The sequence below is a fragment of the Papaver somniferum genome, chromosome 1 (assembly GCF_003573695.1).
Source record: "Papaver somniferum cultivar HN1 chromosome 1, ASM357369v1, whole genome shotgun sequence".
NCBI classification, from domain to species: Eukaryota; Viridiplantae; Streptophyta; class Magnoliopsida; order Ranunculales; family Papaveraceae; genus Papaver; species Papaver somniferum.
This window is the reverse complement of record NC_039358.1, coordinates 26,060,092-26,069,589: the sequence shown is the minus strand read 5'-3', so window position 1 is coordinate 26,069,589 and position 9,498 is coordinate 26,060,092.

Genomic DNA, 9,498 nt, shown 5'->3' with positions numbered 1-9,498 from the left:
TGCTGAGTTTGGAAAACTCTGCCGGTTGTCTTAAGTCCGCGAACTTGTTTGCGTACTTGAGTGGATTATGATCTAAAGATGTGCTCTGAACATGAAACTTAAATTACCAACGAATGCAGTATGCAAACCGTGGCTATAAAGTTCATGAGCCGATTCAATCGAATCGAATCATCTTTGTTTCAATTGTGTCTTGTGTAGTTACATAAGATCTCATAGCAATTGAAAAACTCTCTAACAAGTTCATTTGAGTCAATTGAACTAGTTATGGTGAAGAAGAACAAGGTTAATATGAAATGCTCATATGGTTGACCTTTTGGGTTACTATGTTGAACCAACATACAAGTACACGTTTGGGCACGGTTTTCACAAACCCAGTAAACGTATATCTCAAGTGTGTGTGACAAGCTAAGTTTTCGATCTAACGGTTGAGAAGTATTAGCTTGAATCTAAATCAGGTTTTCATCCAACGATGAATATTGATTGCTTTGTAACTAAGGAAAAACCCTGATTTGAAGACTATATATAGGAGAATCTAGCATTGGGCAAAACTAATCCCCACACGTCTGTGTGATACTAGTGCGCTCGCTAGAGTCGATTCTCCTCTAACCTTTGGTTTTCTTCTCTAAAACCAGGTTAACGACTTAAAGACTTCATTGGGATTGTGAATCCAGACCGATACTACTTTTATCGTAGTTGTGTGATCTGATCTTGCATCTTCTATCATACGAGTACAATCTTTGATTGTCTTGAGATCGTGAGAGTTCTCCAATAGGCAAGATAAAGAAGTCACAAACATCTTCGTCTCACTGTTTGTGCTTCCTCGACGTCCTCTTGTGTATTCAAGTAAGACTGTTGAGAGGTGATTGATTAATCTAGGTCGTTCTTCGGGAATATAAGACCGGATTATCAATTGGTTCATGTTCACCTTGATTTCATATCTTAAGACGGAACAAAAACCTAGGGTTTTTCTGTGGGAGACAGATTTATCCTTTGATAGACTTTTCTGTATGAGACAGATTTGTTTATTATCAAGTTTGCGATTTTGGGTTGCAGCAACTCTTGGTTGTGGGTGAGATCATCTAAGGGAATCAAGTGCGCAGTATCCTGCTGGGATCAGAGGCGTAGGAGTACAACTGTACCTTGAATTAGTGGGAGACTGATTGGGGTTCAACTATAGTCCAGTCGGAAGTTAACTTGGAGTAGGCTATTGTCTGTCGCGGCTTAATACAATGTGTATTCAATCCGGACTAGGTTCCGGGGTTTTTCTGCATTTTCGGTTTCCTCGTTAACAAAATTTCTGGTGTTTGTGTTATTTCATTTTCCGCATTATATAGTTTATCTTTATAATTGAAATAATACAGGTTGTGCGTTAAAGTTTAATCGATTAGAGATCCGACCTTGTGGTTGTTGATTTCATTGATTAACACTTGGATATTGGTCTTTGGTACCGTCCAAGTTATTCCTTGTATTTGACAAAAACTCGCTATTGTTTTTAGTTTGAGTAAAAATCAAATCAAGAGAGAGATATTAACTCCTTGAAATACTTTTATCTATATTGAGTCTGACTGTCTAGTTGATTCTCTAACAAAGTATTTCGGAGTTAGTCCATACAGATTGCTAAACGAAATATTGGGTGGTGTTGTTAGACCCCTGCTTTTCAATTGGTATCAGAGTAGGAAAACATGGTAAACCTGATTAGTTTGTGTTTGTTCGTTCCTTATAAATTTTCCTATGGGAAATTTCTTTGAAAAACTTGCTCCTGACATCTGTAACGCACGCCAGAATTCCTTAAAGATTGTTCAGAGATTGTTATGGTTAAAACCTCTGGTTTCTCATGATAATCTTACTTCATCTAAAAGGGGAGATTTAGATGTTAAGAAGCAATCGGAAAGGAAAAATAAAAAGGAAAGGTTGGGAAAACATTTAATATGCTCAAGGATATGGAACCTCACTAGATTAACTCTTGATCTCTATGAGGAATACTATCGTGATGGATCAATTAATAAAGATCTGTTTAAAGCGTTCGAAAATGTTTTTAAATTCTTAGAAAAACTTAATTCTGTTAAGTCTAAGAATCATTCCGAAAAGGGTTTCGTGTGTGTTAAATCTGTTAATACTGTACAACCCAGAAATCGAAGAATCCTTCTTCTAGCCAGAATAAACGAAGGATAGGAAGCTCTAACTGCCCTGACTATCATCATTATTTTGATTATACTACAGGGACTGTTCACACTTATCAACCAGACGTGTCGCATGAGAAATCCTCTGCGCATTATGCCTGTTGGTAACAAGGTTGGCATTTACCCCATTTGTACATATCTTGAAGTGGGGCAAGAAATGGATTGAGTTGTGTACAGTTGTGTTGTGCTTGGTTAGCTTTCTATTGCTTCTGTTATCTTTCACATGTATGTTGGTTGCATACCTTTAATATGGAAAGGGCTAAGAAAATCCCATAAGTCTTTTTGGGTCACAGTTCATGTTTAGCCCAAGCCCGTGAATGAGGAATATATATATATATGGTCCGCGTACCTTCTCATTCCTCATCTTTCGTCCGCGTACGTGAACCAGGGTTTGTGCTTCTCCACCATTAAAGTTTCTTTGAAGAAATCAAAAGGAAGGGTGTTTGAGGTTCTCTTCAAGTAAGTAATTCCCTCTGGTATATATTTTTATGATGATTTCTAGGAGCATGAAAAGGAGTTCAAAAAGATCAAAAAAACCTAGCTTGAATTCTCCTTGTGATCAAAATTCTCTTAGAATTAGGTTTGTGAATGATTCTTGTGCTAGAACTTTTGATAGGATTGCTTCCAAAAGTTTTCTTCTAGAAAAGAAATTGGAAACCTTTAGTGGACATGAAGAGGATTTAGCTTGCTTCAAAAAGTTCAATCTTGGGAATATCTTTAATGGACTTGGTGAAGGTTTTGATTCTCTAACAAGGATTTTCTGTGCCAACATTCATGATGTTGATTTTAACAAGATGGTATTCAATTCCATGATAAAAAGAGAAAAGTTTCTTGTTAATAGAGAGTTAATTTCAAGGGTCACCAAAATACCGTTGGGCAACGTACGGTTACCTAGACCAAGTGATGAACGTCCATCATATGATGATATCTCTATTGGACTTTGTGGAAAGAAGGTTGTTTGGAGTCAAGGAAAGTTTCATACTAATGATCTTAGTATTGCTTTAATGGAATTTGGAAAACTCGGTATCTCTTACCTTTGTCCCTCCATAATTGAGAATTCTTGGTGAGGTATGAGTTTGCTGAATTGGTTTTCTTCCTTGCATCCGGTAGTACAAATCTTGATATTTGTGGTTTTATCATCTTTCAAATGATGACGATGACTTCTCACATCAAGATGTTAGGCTACCCGTGTTTGATAATCCAAATTTACCGTGATCATGGGCTTAATTTTATTGGAAATTCTCTTGGGATTCCCAAACTTGTTCGTCCATGTACCTTTCGGCGCATAAGGGAAAATGTTCGCAAGCGACAAAAAGGTACTCCTCTTGATGTTGAAGACCCTACCACCTTGAAGCTTATTCAAAAGGTTTACAAGGGTGTGTGCAAGGTAAATGCAAGAGTAAAGTGCTTAAAAGATCAAGTGTCGTTAATTGGAAGCAAGTGTCCCGAGCTCAAGGAAGAGTTGGATTCAATTCAAGCTACTTGGAAATTGTCCGATAATGAAGGTGATGAGTAACGCATCTTCTTATATACCTAGTATATCTTCTTTTTGGATTAGTTGGAAGAATAACTAGAATTTTCGATAGCGAAGATTGTGACTACACATAGCTATTCTGTTTTCATCTTCTTATGTTTATTTTTTAGGTTTATTGGTTTTAAATTCTAAAAATATTTGGAGGATGATGTTATTGCAGTATTAATCTTTATGATTTTGTGGTATTGCAATATTTTTATGGGATATGTATTGTTTGCGTCCGTGAACTTGAAGGTCCCATATGTTGTCAAAAGTAAAGTCGTTCATGAATTGGTTTTCGTATTGATGAAAGGACGAATGAACTTTTGACAAATACAAAAGTTATGCCTATGCAGTCATTTATTTGATGGAAAATAGGATAAAATCTTTTGTGTGACAAGGATAAAGTCTACTATGTCATTATGCATATAGTGATGGAAAGATAGAATAGATCCTTGTATGTATTCCGTGGTATTGATCTTCTTTGATCCATTCTTTTTGTATTACCGTGAAGGCTCCATTGTGTGTCTTATGTTGAGCACGATAAACTAAGTCGATTATTCTTATTGGCTTTGTTGGTTGTTCCATAAGATGCTATATGTTGAGCATTATGAACTAAATTAATCATCTTGGTTGGTTATTTAGTTATTTTCTACGAAAGTCTTCTTTTGTCGAGCAAAACTTTTGACAATTAAATTAATTACCTTCGTGATTAGTTTGGTTGTTTGTATTCCAATTAGATTAATTATGGGTTCTCTTGTAATTAGTCTAGTTAAGTTTTCATATATTCCACGAGTTCTTGTGTTGAGTATATGAACGGCTATACTAACTATGTTCTATTGGTTGATGTAGTCGTATATTCCGTAAGGTTTTCCTTATGTTGAGTGTGTGAACGATTAAGTTAGTCATCTCCGTATGATTACCTTAGTCGTAGCTCCGTAAGTTTACTTATGTTGAGCACAATCAATTAAATTGATCACTTTTGTAGTTTGATTTAGTTGCGTATTCCAATTACATTAATCATGGGTTTACTTGTGATTAATTTGATTGAGTTTTGGATATAGAAAATCATTTTCCTATGGTTTTTGGTGTCCAATTAAAAATCCTTCTTTTCTTTCGAAATTAAGGTCGCTCTTGTTGTTCTCTCGGGAATGACATCAAATGGGGGAGAGTTCTTTTAAACTTGTGCTTAATGGTAATATCTTGCGGGGTGTGCGGCTGTGGAACTTTATAGGGGTTATCTTGTATCTTAAAACTCCTTGATGAATGCATTTAGCTTCGGCTTTATGATTGCGTCTAAATTAAGTTGGTATGTATTTCTTCTTTTAGTCTATGAAACGTCTCTTCTCGGAAATTTCATTAGGAACCCGTTCTTGTACCTTTGCCAATTTTATTGACAAAAAGGAGGAGAATTAATGTGTAGTTCTATTACATATACATATGGTTTTCGGATCATTGTGTAAGGGGGAGTGGTTTCCATGTGAGATGGATTATTGACTAAGGGGGAGTGATACATATCACCATAGTATTATTGTTAAAGTCGTGATGCAATTGGACTTTGATGTTACATAATAATACTATGTCACTGTATAATAATGATCGAGAATCTCGATTTCTCCCATTGTTATATCTACGGATCTTCAACAACGGTGATGCTAAACTTACAACCTTTGGGATCATTGGAGTACTTGGAATGACGAAGATTTCAGGGAATGTTGAAGATTAGACTATGGAATAGGAGCCACTAAAGTTTATCTTTTTTGTATTCCATATATATTAATAGTTTTGTCACTAAAATTGACAAAGGGGGAGATTGTTAGAGCATAGCTCGGTCTACCTCGCATGCGTTGCTATCTCAAGCATGTTTGTCAATGTTAGTGATCAAAACTATGCGTCTTGATTTCTAGTCTACATAGCTAAGTCTCGGACTAGGATAGAAAAGTGTAGTTGAGCTCAAGGACTTCATGGTAATTCATCATACAATGACGAAGATCTACTCAAGGAACCGCGGAACTTCATCAACAAAAAAGTATGTGAAGACTTGAACTTATCTATCACTCAAAAGTCCATCTCTTCTATCTCCTACTTCTTATGAGACAAAAGTCGTATGCTATATAGACTGAATCATACACATTTGATATTTCGAGCGGAGTATATCTCGCCTATCTATATCTCGAAATCATGTGTTGGTAAAGCGTTTCGCTTTGATCGGGTTTATATTCACCTAATGACGAAAGTCATAATGCTTCAATCACTTTGAAAATCGCTTTGACTAGAAATAGTGTAACAACTATGTAACGTCCTCTAAGAATGTTTCAATGGTTGGAATGAGAGTTTAGGTCTATATAACCAATGATGGATATAAGAATTGGGTGGAAACACATATGTGCATAAGTCCTATTCCTTAATCCGAAATTTGCGAACTTTGTTGATTGAGAGAAACCGGAGGAATTGGCTTTGCCAAGTCCGCGAACTCAGTCGGCGAACTGATGGAAGTTCTCTTGCCGAGAATTTCTGCTGGATTTTCCAAAAACTCGTTTGCGTGTTTAGTCCGCGAACTCAGTCCGCGAACTGGCGGAAGTCTCCTTGCCGAGATTTTCTGCTGAGTTTGGAAAACTCTGCCGATTGTCTTAAGTCCGCGAACTTGTTTGCATACTTGAGTGGGTTATGATCTAAAGATATGCTCTGAACATGAAACTTAAATTACTAAGGAGTGCAGTATGCAAACCGTGGCTATAAAGTTCATGAGCCGATTCAATCGAATCGAATCATCTTTGTTTCAATTGTGTCTTGTGTAGTTACATAAGATCTCATAGCAATTGAACAACTCTTTAACTAGTTCATTTGAGTCAATTGAACTAGTTATGGTGAAGAAGAACAAAGTTAATATGAAATGCTCATATGGTTGACCTTTTGGGTTACTATGTTGAACCAACATACACGTACACGTTTGGGCACGGTTTTCACAAACCCAGTAAACGTATATCTCAAGTGTGTGTGACAAGCTAAGTTTTCGATCTAACGGTTGAGAAATATTAGCTTGAATCTAAATCAGGTTTTCATCTAACGGTGAATATTAATTGCTTTGTAACTAAGGCAAAACCCTGATTTGAAGACTATATATAGGAGAATCTAGCATTGGGCAAAACTAATCCCCACACGTCTGTGTGATACTAGTGCGCTCGCTAGAGTCGATTCTCCTCTAACCTTTGGTTTTCTTCTCTAAAACCAGGTTAACGACTTAAAGACTTCATTGGGATTGTGAAGCCAGACCGATACTAATTTTATCGTAGTTGTGTGATCTGATCTTGCATCTTCTATCGTACGAGTACAATCTTTGATTTGCTTGAGATCGTGAGAGTTCTCCGATATGCAAGATAAAGAAGTCACAAACATCTTCGTCTCACTGTTTGTGATTCCTCGACGTCCTATTGTGTATTCAAGTAAGACTGCTGAGAGGTGATTGATTAATCTAGGATGTTCTTCGGGAATATAAGACTGGATTATCAATTGGTTCATGTTCACCTTGATTTCATATCTTAAGACAGAACAAAAACCTAGGGTTTTTCTGTGGGAGACAGATTTATCCTTTGATAGACTTTTCTATGTGAGACAGATTTGTTTATTATCAAGTCTGCGATTTTGGGTTGCAGCAACTCTTGGTTGTAGGTGAGATCAGTTAAGGGAATCATGTGCGCAGTATCCTGCTGGGATCAGAGGAGTAGGAGTACAACTGTACCTTGAATTAGTGGGAGACTGATTGGGGTTCAACTATAGTCCAGTCCGAAGTTAGCTTGGAGTAGGCTAGTGTCTGTAGCGGCTTAATACAATGTGTATTCAATCTGGACTAGGTCTCGGGGTTTTTCTGCATTTATCGTCTAATATGGTAGAACAAAAGTGGAACAATTTTTAATTGTTAAGCATTTTGGCTAGTAGACTTGTTTCAATTGGGTGGGAGATTTATTTGACTTAGATACAGGTGCACAAATGCTAGCAGTGGACTTCATCACTTGAAGTAGTTTAGGTTGATAATTATGGTGTCACTTGTTAATTCTTTATTGGCTATTAGGTTAAGGATTGGTAGGACAAAAAATAAATAAAATGTAGTAGTTTTTCTCAAGGTCAAAGTAAGTAGTGCGAAACGTGTAGCCCATGGATATTTACTACTTGTTTGGTTTTGGCTTATCATCTTGTTGCATGTGTTGATGTGATTGGTTCTTGGCTTAATTAGTTAAAAAATTCGGAAAACTTGAACATCCTATTTTAGCTCGGTCAACAAGATGTGTTATCATCTGAGTCGAATTGTGCTAATTGCATATAACTGAACCACATGGCTAACGGTATATATGGAATGACGTGACTAGGATTAGGATCACCGACTATATATATATATATATATTTCCGACTTGTATGTTTTAGGTTTAGAGTTTTTTTTTAATATTCATTTCTCCCAGCCGCACAAAAAAAAAGTAAAAGAACGTAGCAGAAACCTAGTTTTTGGAATCAGTGGAACAATTATAGATTTGTGGGAACTTAGCTTTCTTATCAGGGATTGTGCTCTTTGCGTTTATTATTCTTCCTTACAATTGTTTGGCTAGCGTTTGAGGTAGGCGCAACACTAACTAAATCTTATTTTTATTTGAGTTAAAATTATTTAAATTCATATTTACTGGTTTTAATTATTATGCTGGCGTGTGATTGATGGTATTGTGCTTATTGATTTCATGATGACGTTGAAGTTGTGTGATGTGTGAATATGTTTGATAAATTATGGTCTTTGGGAATTGATGGTTGCTTCCCAAAAGACTTGCCTTTTTGACGGGTATGAGATATCCTGGGGAGTTGAAGGTTGCCTCCCTAAAAACAACATGGGGATCATTAGGAGTTGATGGTTGCCTCCTATTTGATTGCTAAACTCATGGGCTCCCTGGGGCGAGCAGATTGATTGAATTTATTGTTGTCTATGTATGTGGTGTTTGCATGTGCTTGCGTCGTTGTTAATCATGTTTGTTATTTTTTGTAAGGAATTGAAAAATATTGCATAAAAATGTTTGTTGCTTCTTTTCCTACTGGGTGTCAGAACTCACATCCTTTCATGACAAAAAATTCCAAATTTTATGGCACCACAAGGAGCTAATGGCGGAAAATCATAGAGATTTGATTTGTGTGCTATATTTAGTTTTTCACATAGGATTTATGATTGAAAACTTGTAATAAAATATTATCAAAATGTTTTAGATGATTTATTAAGTATTTATTAATTATTAGTATTTTAAGAATTAACCGGTTAATGTGTAACCAATGAAACAATGCTTTGTTAAAAACGTTCTATTTGATTAGACAATGCAAATTTCTGAGTCATGGTGGTTTGATTGTTAATGATAATAATTCTATAACATGATTTTGTTTCATTTTATTTTTAAACTATGTAAAACTCTTTCGAATGTATTGATAAAATTTCCAGAATTTTCTGAGTTATAAAAGTACTATTAAATCAATTGTTTATCACTGTATTAAAATAAGAAATTTTCTGACAGATTCAGCTATATTGAAGTTTTCATGTTTAAAAGTAATTCTATGACATGTTTTAAGATTTGGTGTCTTCCTTCAACTTTAAGATATTTGTTTTTCATTTTTAAAATGGTAAACCAAAGCTCATTTTGAGTTGTGAGTGATTTTATATGATTTTTACAAAATGGACTATCTTTGTTTTGCTTTTCTGGAGTATTGGTGAACTACACGTTTGACTGTAGTTAAAAATTCCTTAAGATAAAATAAAAATTATAGAAAATTTATGAATAGTAT